This window comes from Cyprinus carpio, chromosome A24 (assembly GCF_018340385.1).
Source record: "Cyprinus carpio isolate SPL01 chromosome A24, ASM1834038v1, whole genome shotgun sequence".
Lineage (NCBI taxonomy): Eukaryota > Metazoa > Chordata > Actinopteri > Cypriniformes > Cyprinidae > Cyprinus > Cyprinus carpio.
Genome location: NC_056595.1, coordinates 24,582,254 through 24,596,106, shown reverse-complemented (window position 1 = coordinate 24,596,106; position 13,853 = coordinate 24,582,254). Strand labels below are relative to the sequence as shown.

Sequence of the window (13,853 nt, the reverse complement as noted above, 5' to 3'; positions counted from 1 at the left end):
GTATTTTGAATTATGCATTGAATTATGTTGTATTTTAGGGTTGAAGGAAATGTCCTGATAATGAAACAGTACGTCAGCGGAGTATGTGTGGCTTTATATCAGACGAGGCACCACTTAAGCGGTGGCCTGTCGGACCCTTAAAGGGGTGTGAGGTGAAGGGGAGGCGCAGTCGACCGGAGCAACACCTTCACTGCGAGCCTCTTCACCTGCTTATCAACTCCACAAGAGCAAAGTGTCCACGAGCCCCGTCTCTGAACACCTCTGCAGCGTGGTATTTTTAGCAGGAGTGTGGACAGAGCTCTGGGAAAACACAGCCATCTGAACTTGGGTTTTGTTGGAGCGTATCTTAATTCGTGTGCATAGTGTTTTTTTTAGAAGGATTGTGTATGGAGTTCTGGGAAAACACAGCCATCTGAACTTGGCTTTGTTGGAGCAAACCCTCATACGTGGCATAGCCTCTGAATGTCAGACAGTGAGACCAGAGCTCTGACGTGACGAGGCTGGTCGCTGTTGTACTGTACGGTTGTCAACGAACCCTTTGTAGTATTCGTTTGAATTTAAAATTGTTAAGAAAGACAGTAACACCGTGTCCTAACTAGAAGCAACGCAATTATGCAGTGAGGCCGATTTGTTCATCAATTGTTTTATAATTCTGCAGCATTGCAATGAGTAGCCGAGTATTTTAATTTTAGCTAAAGTTTTAGTAATTTTATTGTGTTTTTGTCAGGTTTTTTTCATATGTATTTTTATTATTGTTATTTTTATTTCAGTTTTAGTTATTTTAGTACTTCAACTTAAACTAAATAAGAAATCTTACCTTGGCAAAATAAAATTAAATTAAATTAAATTAAATTAAATTAAATTAAATTAAATTAAAATGATAAATAAACAAAATAAAAATAAAATACTATAAGAAAAAAAATTATATATATTATCTATTATATATATATATATATAATATATATATATATATATTTATATATATATATATATATATATATATATATATATATTTTTTTCTCTTTTTTTTCTTCTTTTGTAAATGGTTGTAGTTTTATTTTTGTAGTTTTTATGTTTTTTTTTTTTTATTTCCAAATAGCTGAAATAGCTTAAATGGCAAAAAGCTTTTTAAAACAAAACAAAGCAAAACAAAACAAAACAAAACAAAACAAAACAAAACAAAACAAAACAAAACAAAAATAATAAAATAAAATAAAATAATAAGTAATAATGAAAGGTTTTTAGTTTTTTTTTTTTTTTTTTTTTTGGTAAGCAAGTAAAAATGTATAATTTATATAATTATTGTGGATCGAATAGCTCAAATAATCTGCTTTTGGTAGAATTTGATGAGAAATATCTGACTTGGATTGTAGACTTTCTTCCAGTTGCTCTCCATGTATTCTCAGTGCTATCTACAAGAAACAAATGAGATCATTTGTATTTTTTTAAGCTAGTTATGTCATGCATTATTCTTTCTGGCTGAAAGTTTAGGTTCTTGACTTTAAAAACAAATGCCCAACATCTTTCAACAAAGCTTCAGAAATCCTGTCCTATTCCTCATACTGCAGTTGTTCGTATATAAATGCTCATTCACAATCAGAACTCAGCATGTCACCTTCAGCAGCCGCAGAAAGGATATGAGTGTACTAAAATCCTTATTGATGCTCTTCTAACGGGATGAAAAGGGGGCTAAAAAATATAGAGTGCAGACGTGGCACTAAACCGGAAGATGGCCTTCCCTTTGTTCAGTACTATAAAAGTCTGTTGAGAAAGAAGAGAAAGGTTAGTTAGCGCAACAAAAACTCACCAGTGACATTTAATCTCAAACACCACGTGAACCTCGAACATTTCTGAAACAAGAGCAGGAGGAATGTCTGTAAATGCTTTATTGAACGATATGCACAATGTGCTCCTGTTTCAGAAATGATTCCCAATATGATGTCCGGTTCTGTAAATGTATATTTGCAACACATTTCAAGAGGACATAAAACGTGAAAATTAGTTTACTTTTATAGCTAAACCACTGTTCAAAAGTTGGGGTGAAGAAGTTATATATGCTCACCAAGACTGTATTAATTTGATCAAACATCTGTGTATAGATAGATTATAGATAGATAGATAGATAGATAGATAGATAGATAGATAGATAGATAGATAGATAGATAGATAGATAGATAGATAGATAGATAGATAGATAGATAGATAGAACAAATGAAGAACAAAACGATAGATAGATAGATAGATCGACGATAGATAGATAGATAGAAATAGATAGATAGATAGATAGATAGATAGATAGATAGATAGATAGATAGATAGATAGATAGATAGATAGATAGATAGATAGATAGATAGATAGAAAAGACACTAAATAAATACATTTAAAATGCATAAATCAATTAGGATTAATAAATGCATAAATAAAAAATGCAATTAAACTAACTAAATAAATAGATTAAAACAAACAAAGCAAACAATAAGAAAGATAATAAAATCAATCATTAAATAATAAAAAATTATGTAAATATAATGTAAACATATATAAAATAAATACTTAAAATAAATACATACAAACTAGTTAAAATAAATAGATTAATATAAGTAAATAAATAAATTTTCAATAAAATAAAGAACTAAATAAATAACAATTACATTTAAAACAAACAAATTAATTAATTAAAATATAAAAATCTGAATAAAATCTATAAATGAATAATAAAAATAAATAGAATAAAATCAATAAATAATACATATTTAATATTAAAGTAATAATTCTGATTACAATCCAAAATAACTGTTATCTATATGAATATATTTTAAATATAAAATATAATTAATTCCTGTGGTCAGTTTTCAGTGTCCTTCAGAATACGTTTGAATACATTTGATACATTTGAATTCTCAGGATTCTTTGATGAATGGAATGTTCAAAATCAGCACTTAACTGAAATCTAAATCTTTTGTTACATTATAAATGTCACTTTTGATCATTCTAACGCACCCTTTCAGACTAACACCATTGACTTCTTTCAAACAAAGAGCCTTTTTTTTGTGATAAGGATATTCAAACAAACTGTAATCCTAATGATAAAGCAGGAAGCGATGCTCGGGAGTGCAAACAACACGCAAACACATTCCAGCGAGGCTCAGCGGGAGGATCTGCGCTCTCGGGGGACTCCTGTCTGTCACCACGGTGGACTCCAGCGGGAGCGTTTCTCTCCCCGCACGGCACAAACACGCCTCACCGTTACCGAGGATTCATGGCATGGTCGCAGATCTCGGATTTAGATTTTCATCATCTTCACTTAAATTATGTGAGGTGTGAGGGGTCGCGGAGAATAGTTTAATTGGGGGGGGGTCGGCATCAGGGTCAACATATTTTATTGCGCGGCATCTTTGCTACAGTCTTTCTCAGCGCTCCGGCGCGTGGCCTTTGTAACCTCCGCAAATAGCCGGCTTTCTCTGCCCTTATGTTCTCTATTCTTACATAACATCTAGGTCAGGTTTGCCTGTGTTTGTTTCCACTTTCCTCACATTTCCTCTGGGATATCATCTGCCAACTGCAGGTCCATATGAGCGGATCTGGAGAGGGCAGAGGGAAATCCAAGCCAAACGCTGCCCTCGCTGTGGATTTGAGAAGTAAATACATCCACCACGATGTTCAAGCAATAGTTCAGCCAAAAATGAAACATCTGTCATCATCTCTGCTCAAAACACAGAAGGAGTTATCGAGCAGATTAGCCAAGCTTTCAAAATTTTCAGAATTTCAGTCACTCGAAGCTATCATATGAATTCAGAAGACTTGCAGTGCACTAGTCGTATTGAAAACTAATGTTATTTAGAAATATTATCGATTGGACTGCACTGAACTGATAATAAGAAAATATTATGTGATGTGCTGATTTTTTTTTTTTAATGAATGATGTTTATAACAATATGTAATAAAAATTTGATTTAAAACAAAAACAAAAACAATTTAAAAAAATATCAAAAAATGATAAAAATATATAATATTATGATATATTATTAGGATTCATAATAACTGTATTCTGTGTGAATATATTGTAGAATGTAATTTATTTCTGTGATCAAAGCTGAATTTTCAGCATCATTACTGCAGTCTTCAGTGTCACGTGATCCTATTCTAATTCCTTTACATCTGATACGTTTGCAAGCATTTATTTGAAACAGAAATCTTTTGTTACATTATAAATGTCACTTTTGATCAATTGAAAATTGGATTTGTTTCATAACTGTTATCGAACACTGAACTGAATCGATCTGAATGTGACACCACTGCCGTCTGTACAGATGAAATTAAACTAGTTTCAGAATTAATGAACTTTGCGAACTTTAACTGAATTGAATTAACACTTAACTCAACAATGTAGAGCTGCTTTTTTTTATAGAATTTGTTTTTTAAATTGATCAATTTTATTTAACAACATTTTCCTGTTCATTGCTGTGATATGGAGGGCCAAACCTGCAGAAATGATAAATAAATAAATAAATAAATAAATAAATAAACAAATAAATGTAATAATAGGAAAGAAAATGAAGGCGGAAAAATTACTTTTTTGAATTAAATTAAGTCCTAAATCATTTTTTTGTATTACTTTTTTCCTTTATTAATTTTCTCTGTATTTATTTTTTGATTTTTGTATTATTTTTTTTATTTATTTTTTGATTTATTTCATTTTATATATATTATATCATAGATCCCTTGGGGTTGGTTTTGGTAACGGCATACACTCCCAGAAAAAAAAAAATTTACTTCTATGTCTACCATGTAGGCCCTAATATGTACTTTTTAAGGTATTGAATATGCCACCCTTTAGAGGTTAAACAGTCGGTCCCACAAAAGAGTACCTTTTGAAAAGGGAACTGCCCCCCTCAGTGACAGTTTTGTACCTTTTTTTCTGAGAGTGTGTGTTGTACATCAGCGTAAAATGGTGAGTGAAATGACAGCCAGTTTTTACTGGAGTGAATTAACTTCTCTTTCTTGGGTTTGTCGTTATCACTCAGAGTCTCGACAGTGATGTCAACAAGTGCACTTAATACACTGACTTGCAACCAGAGAAGTGTGAGAGCCGCGTGGTGGAAACATAGTGAGGGCGCTTTTTCTTGACACCGAGGACTATCTCCGAATGACAAGGTCAAACAACGAAACCTCCAACATAAAGTTATGTTATGAGGTTGACTTTTTGTTTCTTTTGTTTGAATTATTTATTTTGTTTAATTTAGTGTGTTATTTGGTTTATAGAAGTGTTTGTTGTATGTGTTTATTGTTTGGTGTTGTGTGTTGTGTGCATGCGCTCCGGATGCGAGCTAATCCCGTCGTTACAATAGTATAAATAGGAAAACTTTTGAGTGTCGGCTTGCAAAAAATATCAAAGGACGGCGGCAAATACTTTAATAGAAGGCTATACAGTTCCTGTTACTTCGTGGTCGAAAACGGCTTCATCTTTCTTAGCATTAACCACCGGCTTAGAAAAGCCTAAACAGCACACCGAAAATGGCATTTTAAAGAGTTCTGAGTCAAAACATTTAGCTGAAATCCATAGAAATGGAGATTTGTGTGCTTGTGGAAGCAAACGCCGCTAAAGCGGCTACGACGCAGCGGCGGCAATTCATAACATGTGCGAAGCGGATCTGATAGCATATATTTGACTCAACGCTATTAAAAACTTAATATCTAAAAATCTGTAAGCCGCATTGGTGACGGCAGCTCTCTCATCACGTGTAATTGTCACAAAGGGGCACATCAGTAACATACCGCATTAGCGTCGGCATTAACAGCGGCTCACTGACTCACGCTATTCATCTGTCTGTATTCATGCATTTCTGTGTTTCAGAGGTAGAGCGAAGAGACGTTCAGGGGATGTTTCTGATCTCAGGCGTCTGTGAATCTGCAGGTAAAAATGTACAGATCGAACACGTAACCACTAATCTCATTACTGCAGAGGGACGAAAAGATGTTTCTAAAAGTAAATTTATGCTGCCTTCTTAGCTAACGAGGAGAAGCATCATTTGCAGCGAACTGAAGCAGACCTCATTCTTGCCTAACGCAGCATCATTTGCAGAGAATGCAGTTGCAGACGCATCGTGACGAGCTCAGTGACCCATGAATCCAAAACATTTTCATTCAGTAGTCAACTATAAAAATGTGTGCACAATTCATGTTTGTTAAAAACTAGCTAAAACAAGCTTCAAATCCATCGTGAGTCGAGCTTCTTGTGAATTTCACATTACTTCATGACGCATAGTTTGCAATGAGGTTCCATTTCAGTAAAGATATTGCCATAAAACGTTCTATAAGTGTATCCGACCTTAATACATAGAGTACAAAGTTGGATATATAAGCATGTCTAACTCTGCACAGTACACAGTAATGTATACTATATAGCAAATTTCAGCTGAGTAATTGTTAATATTGTCACAAAATGTAAGTATATTATTGTCCAGCTGTTAATATAAACTTGGGTATACACAAAACTCACTCATATATACTACAATATAATCACCTGTCTCTTTATATAAAGTTAAATATACTTGCATAAAGCAATATATATCATATACTGTAGCAAATCTGCTGCGTTGCTTGTTTATATTGTGCGAAATGTAATGAAATTACCAGCCAGCAACAGTATATATATACAGTACAGGTCAAAAGTTTGGAAACCATTACTATTTTTAACTGTTTTTGACAAGAAGTCTCTTGCTCATCACCCTGCCAAAGAATCAAGCCTGAATTTATTTGATCAAAAAATACAGAAAAGACCAGCCAATATTGTGAAAATAGATTACAACTTAAAATAACAGTTTTCTATTTGAATATACTTTTAAAAAAAAAATTTATTCCTGTGATGCAAAGCTGAAATGTTTCAGCATCAATTACTCGAGCCTTCAGTGTCAATGTAACATCCAGTCGTATCACATGATCATTTAGAAAATCATTTCTAATATTCTGATTTATTATGAGTGTTGGAAACAAGTTCTGCTGTCTAATATATGCAGAGTTGATGAATAAAAAGCGTTCAAAAAGAACTGCATTTTATTCAAAATAAAAAAAAAAATTCTAATAATATATATTCTAATAATATATTTTCTTTACTATCACTTTTTATCAATCACCCAACACATCCTTGCGCTGAATAAAAGTATTGATTTTATTTAAAAAATAAGAAAGAAAAAAAAATTTACCTGACCCCAAATTACTGACCAGTAGTGTATATTGTTATTACAAAAATATTTATATTTTAAAAACATAGCTTCTTTTTTTTTTACTTTTTATTCATCCCAAAGTATCCTAAAAAAAGTAGCACATGCATTCTGAAAAAAATATTAAGCAGCATGAACTGTTTCCAACTTTGATAATGAATCATCATATTAGAATGATTTTCTAAAGGATCATGTGATAATGATCCTAAAAATTCAGCTTTGCATCACAGAAATAAAGTGATCATTTAAAGTATAATAAATTTAAAAACAATTATTTTAAATTGTAATAATATTTCACAATATTACTGTTTTTTCTGTATTTTTGATCAAATAAATGCAGGCTTGATGAGCAGAAGAAAATTCTTTCAAAAACATTAAAAATAGTAATGTTTCCAAACTTTTGACCTGTACTGTATATATATATATAAAGTCAGATATATTATATCCAATTTTATCTGCATACACAACAGTACACAAATCCATATATATACATAGATATATACTGATATATTATAGCAAATAGAAAATATATAGCATAATATATAGCCGATCTCAAACTGCTTGATTCATATTGTTGCAAAATGCAACTATTATCAAATCATTTAGCTCTATACAGTCAATAAAGTTTGAATATAATACGTATATAGCAATTTTCGCTTACGTGATTGTTTATATCATTGCAAAATATAACTATATTACCGTACAGCTTTATATATAATGTTGCATATAAAGTATATCCAACTTTACCAGAATACATACGGTATATACTAAACAAAGCCATATATACAGTATTATATAGCAAATCTGCTTGATTGTTTATATATGTTATATATATATATATATATATATGTTCATCGCCAAATGTAACTATATTATCGCCAAGCTCTTTGTATAAAGTTGGATATACAGTATAAGTATAACCAACTTTATCCGCATACCGGTATTGTATTGTATTGTATTGTATATGTATTGCCACAAAATGTAAACTACTGTATATTATCGCACAGCTCCAATATTGCTAAATACAAACTATAAAGCATAACAGAAATTAGGATATTATAACACAGTAAACATCATGGTTTCGTGTAAAGCACTTGATGTGGTTTGGCTAAAGGCACTTTGGTGCTGGGTTTCGGAACTGAATCTTTATCTGTAAAGGACTATATGTCTTTACAGAGTCTGCTGTGGTGACGTTCCACTCACTCTCTTATTCTGAAGTAAAAGGATCGATGTCCTCCAGCGGGACGCCCACCATTTTATTTAAAAAAAGAAAGAAAAGAAAAAATTACTGACCCCAAATTACTGACCAGTAGTGTATATTGTTATTACAAAATATTTATATTTTTAAAAAACATAGCTTCTTTTTTTTTTTTTTTTTTTTTTTACTTTTTATTCATCAAAGTCCCTAAAAAAGTATCACATGTTCTGAAAAATATTAAGCAGCAGAACTGTTTTAACTTTGATAATGAATCATCATATTAGAATGATTTCTAAAGGATCATGTGATAATGATCCTAAAAAATTCAACTTTGCATCACAGAAATAAATGATCATTTAAAGTATAATAAATTTAAAAACAATTATTTTAAATTGTAATAATATTTCACAATAATGTATTTTTTCTGTATTTTTGATCAAATAAATGCAGGCTTGATGAGCAGAAGAAAATTCTTTCAAAAACATTAAAAATAGTAATGTTTCCAAACTTTTGACCTGTACTGTATATATATATATAAAGTCAGATATATTATATCCAATTTTATCTGCATACACACAGTACACAAATCCATATATATACATATATATATACTGTATATATATAGCAAATAGAAAATATATAGCATATATATATAGCCGATCTCAACTGCTTGATTCATATTGTTGCAAAATGCAACTATTATCATTTAGCTCTATACAGTCAATAAAGTTGAATATACTGTATTATATATTTTTAAAACTACGTGATTGTTTATATCATTTGCAATCATTGCAAAATATAACTATATTACCGTACAGCTTTATTTGTATTTTTGGTTTTTAAGTATTTACAAGTTTACATACGGTTTAATTCGGTATAAAGCCATATATACAGTATTATATAGGTTGAAATCTGCTTGATTGTTTATATATGTTATATATATATATATATATATATATGTTCATCGCCAAATGTAACTATATTATTTGATTGAGCTCTTTGTATAAAGTTGGATATACAGTATAAGTATAACCAACTTCATCCGCATACCGGTATTGTATTGTATTGTATTGTATATGTATTGCCACAAAATGTAAACTACTGTATATTATCGCACAGCTCCAATGTGCTAAATACAACTATAAAGCATACAGAAATTAGGATATTATAAACAGTAACATCATGGTTTTCTGTAAAGCTTGATGTGGTTTGGCTAAAGGCACTTTGGTGGGTTTCAGAACTGAATCTTTATCTGTAAAGGACTATATGTCTTCTACAGGTCTGCTGTGGTGACGTTCACTCACTCTCTTATTCTGGAAGTAAAACGGATCGATGTCCTCCAGAGGGACGCCCACCAGTCCAGGAGGAATGTCTCCAAAGATTCGCGGGAGCTGCTTTCCGGCCTCCAGGTCGGCGCGGGACTTGAGCGGCTCCACGTCGCCCCTGTCCTCCTGGTACTGCTTGGCATTGCGGGCCTCCTCCTCGGCGATCCGCTGCTCGATTCCAGCCAGGGACTCACGAGTGAACCGGTGTAGACTGTCAGGACCCGGTGGAAACAGTATGGCTGCCATCTTCTCATCCTGAGCCTCCTGTCCAAGTGGTTACTTCACAGCTGGTGAGGAAAGAGGAACGTGTCATTGCGCTCAGATTCAGCGTTCTCAGTTATATTTCATCGAAGTATCAACTTTATCTCAGATATTTCCATCATTAATTTAGCTTTACACAGAGATTATGAAGTCAATGTGTTGACTTTAGCAGTCTTTGTTGCATTATATGCCAATGGTGACTGTACAAAAATGGAAAAAAAGCACTTTTTCCAAAGTCTGCAAGGCTATAACTCAAGAAGCATTCAAGATATCTTAATATCCTTTTAGATTTTGCTTCGTAACAAACTTTTCTTTTAACACTCTTCTTTTTAAGGCCCTATATGATTCAAATCCAGAGATATTAGGATCTCAAAGTGGCTCCAAGAGTAAATATGAAAGTTTCACCAGAGATTTAGAGCTAAATTACAGGAGGAGGAAAATGAATTTAGAAATATGGCAGTATCATTATTTTAGTTTTACACAGAGATTGGTAGATGTATTAGTAAAATCTGTTGACTTTAGCAGTCTTTGTTGCATTAATATGCCTATGGTGAGCATTCAAAAATGAAAAAAAAAAAAAAAAAAAAAAAAACTTTTTAAGTTATTTTTCCAAAGTTTGCATGGCTATAACTCAAGAAGCATTCAACATATCATAATATCCTTTTAAATTTTGGTTCATAACAAACTTTTCTTTCAACACTCTTCTTTTTAAGGCCCTATATGATTCAAATCCAGAGATATTAGGATCTCAAAGTGGCTCCAAGAGTAAATATTACATTTTCACCAGAGACTTAAAGATAAATTACAGGAGGAGGAAAATGAATTTAGGAAGATGGCAGTATCATTCATTTAGTTTTACACAGAGATTGATAGATGTATTAGTAAAATCTGTTGACTCTAGCAATCTTTGTTGCATTAATATGCCTATGGTGAGCATTCAAAAATGGGGGGAAAAAGCATTTTTTCAAGTTTGCATGGCTATAACTCAAGAAGTATTAAAGATATCTTAATATCCTTTTAGAAGTGAGTTCTTAATAAACTTTTCTTTTAGCATCCTCATTTTTAACACAATATATGATTCATAATCAGAGATATTGGGATCTCAATGTGGCTCCAAGAGTAAATATTTGAAGACTGAAGACTAGAGTAATGGCTGCCAGAAACTCAGCTGCGTATCACAGAAATAAATTACATTTTAAAATATATTCAAACAGAAAACAGCTATTTTAAATTGTCATATTTCTCAATATTTTTTTAACTGTATTTTTCGTTAAAATAAAGTAGTGAACAAGAGGCTTCTTTTCAAAACATTAAAAAATCTTACTTAAATCTGACCAGTATTGTACGAAATATGAAATCTGATGGCAGACTTTTATATTGGCAAATCTGAGTTTTAAGAGAAATTAAGATATTTATTTTTAATATATAGAGGAAGTTATATGGGTTTACATCAATTTATTAAGAGAAAGTTCATACAAAGTGTAATTCTTGAAAAATTTTAAAGATTTCAGAGGTTATCCTAATCTTAAGAGGTTGTTTCTGATGATTTTTAAGAAAATGCTTTACAGTAAATTCTTCTCAAGTTTTGTTTTTAGAACAATTATAAGGGAAAAGAACAGTTTTGGGATTAAACAATATTCTTAACTTTTTTTTTTATTAAGTAAGTAAGTAGGAGAAGAAATTGATTTAAATTATTTAATTAAAGGAAAGTTTTGTGGATCCTTCAAAAGACCAGTTGCTCTCCATTGTGCCTGAGAAACACCTTGTTATGCAAACTCCACGAGCGCCACTGCTAGTAATTATTTTCACGAAGCCATTGTTCTGGGTTTGATCTTTATGTTTTGAGTCATCGCAGCAGCTGGTCTGCAGAGTCATCGCTGAGAGTGTTTCGCTCATTTGGACGCGAACAAACACAAAAACCTCTCTGACGACACGAATACAACTGATGCTGCTGCGGGTCTCGAGCGTGTCTGTAAATAAGAAGACACTATTCTCCACATCAGACGTGCTCCAGAGTGAAGCTGCGAGTGTCTTAACGCAGATCGGACCATCTGTTCCTCCGCTCGACTGAATGATTGGACGAGAGATCACTTCTCATCTGTTCAAATCACACAGCACAATGGGAACATCTGCAGCTGAACCTCTGAAATCCCAGCTATGTTTGAGCTCAAACAGTGGCACATAGCTTCAACAAGTGTCTCCTTCAAACCCGAACCAGATGTTTAGTCTAAACACTCAGCTCTCATAGAAATAGATTTGAGAGATGATGATTATAGAACATTCGATGGTCTCAGATGGTATAGAGATTTTGCTATACCACAGTATTTGCATGGTTAGCAGGGCAATTTTAGTATTTATATGTAGTTTTTAGTAATATCTTGAATTAAATTTTGTCTTTATATTTTAAGTTTTTAGTAATTTTGTTATGTTTAGTTCTCCAGTTAGTAATTTTAGTGCTTTAACTTTCTAACTTTTAACAATATTTCTAACTTTTGATCTACTGTTTTAAGTAAAATTAAATTAAATTAAATTAAATTAAATTAAATTAAATTAAATTAAATTAAATTAAATTAAATTAAATTAAATTAAATTAATGTTAAATTAAATTAAATTAAATTAAATTAAATTAAATTAAATTAAATTAAATTAAATTAAATTAAATTAAATTAAATTATACTTTAATGGTAACATTTTACAATAAAGTTCCATTTGTTAATTTTTTTTATACATCAGTTAGCATAACAGAACTAATAATTAAAAATATTTCTAAAGCATTTATTAATCATATTTAATGTTAATTTCAACATTTTCTAATACACTATTAAAATCAGAAATTGTTTAATTGTTTGCTAATTTAATAGACCTGAGCTAACTAACAATAAACTAATAATAACAATAATTATTATTATCATTAAATACTAAAACATATGTTTAGCTCATTTTTATTTAATGTTATTTGATGCATTAATCATTAATGGGACCTTATTATAAAGTGTTAACATTTCAATTAACAAAAATGCTTTAATATTTTTAACAGGCTTTAATTAAGCCATCCGATCAGAATGTAAAGACTTTGAAAAAAATGATTTTGTTCCTCAGTGTTTTTGTCTTGATTTCCAGTACGGATGTCTAAATGTTCTTAAATCAAGATACAACTTGAGAAGCAAAATGACTTAACATATCATCTTATTTTCTGAAAAAAGCATTAAAATTAAGTGATTATGATAAAACAAGAACAGAAATGTCTGCCAGTGCCAGTGGGTCAAAAATTAAACTAGTTTTCCCTTTAAATTAAAATGATTTTTTCTTGTTTTAAGCATAAACTCACTAAGTTTTGATAGATTTTTTAATATGTGAAGTCATTTTGCTTCTCATGCAAATCTATTTCGATTTAAGAATGTTTAGATATTTGTACTGCAAAACAAGACAGAAATACTATTGAAGAACATCATGTCTGAAACTCATAAAAACACCACTAACACTGTCTTTCTTAAATTTAATACTGTATTACATACAGACTCATTCATGAGCAGCGAATGTTCTGGCACTCCTGGGAACGAGGGGTTAACCAGATTTTGGCAAGCGCTCCTGTCTTTTCTCAGCACAGTCCCTCTTTATTTCCATACCATTTGAGGAAGCGCACTGCACCGCCCAGAAGGCCGTCGAGCCACATTGTGTCAGCCGGAGCTGAACAAAAAACCCAGCACGCTGGAATTGTTTTGACACCGCGGCAGTATTTCTGACTGCGGTTTCTCGCTGAAGGCTGGCGAGCCTGCAGCGTCCTGCCCTGAATCTCAGCATCCACACTCACAAACACACACACACACACACACACACACACATGGGTA

The 13,853-nt window shown here is 31.8% G+C and overlaps 1 pseudogene; it reads right to left on the bottom strand.

Moving 5' to 3' along the window:
• Window positions 1–1,312: 1,312 nt before the first annotated feature.
• LOC122135431 overlaps window positions 1,313–13,853 on the bottom strand; it is a 189,959-nt pseudogene continuing 177,418 nt past the window's right edge.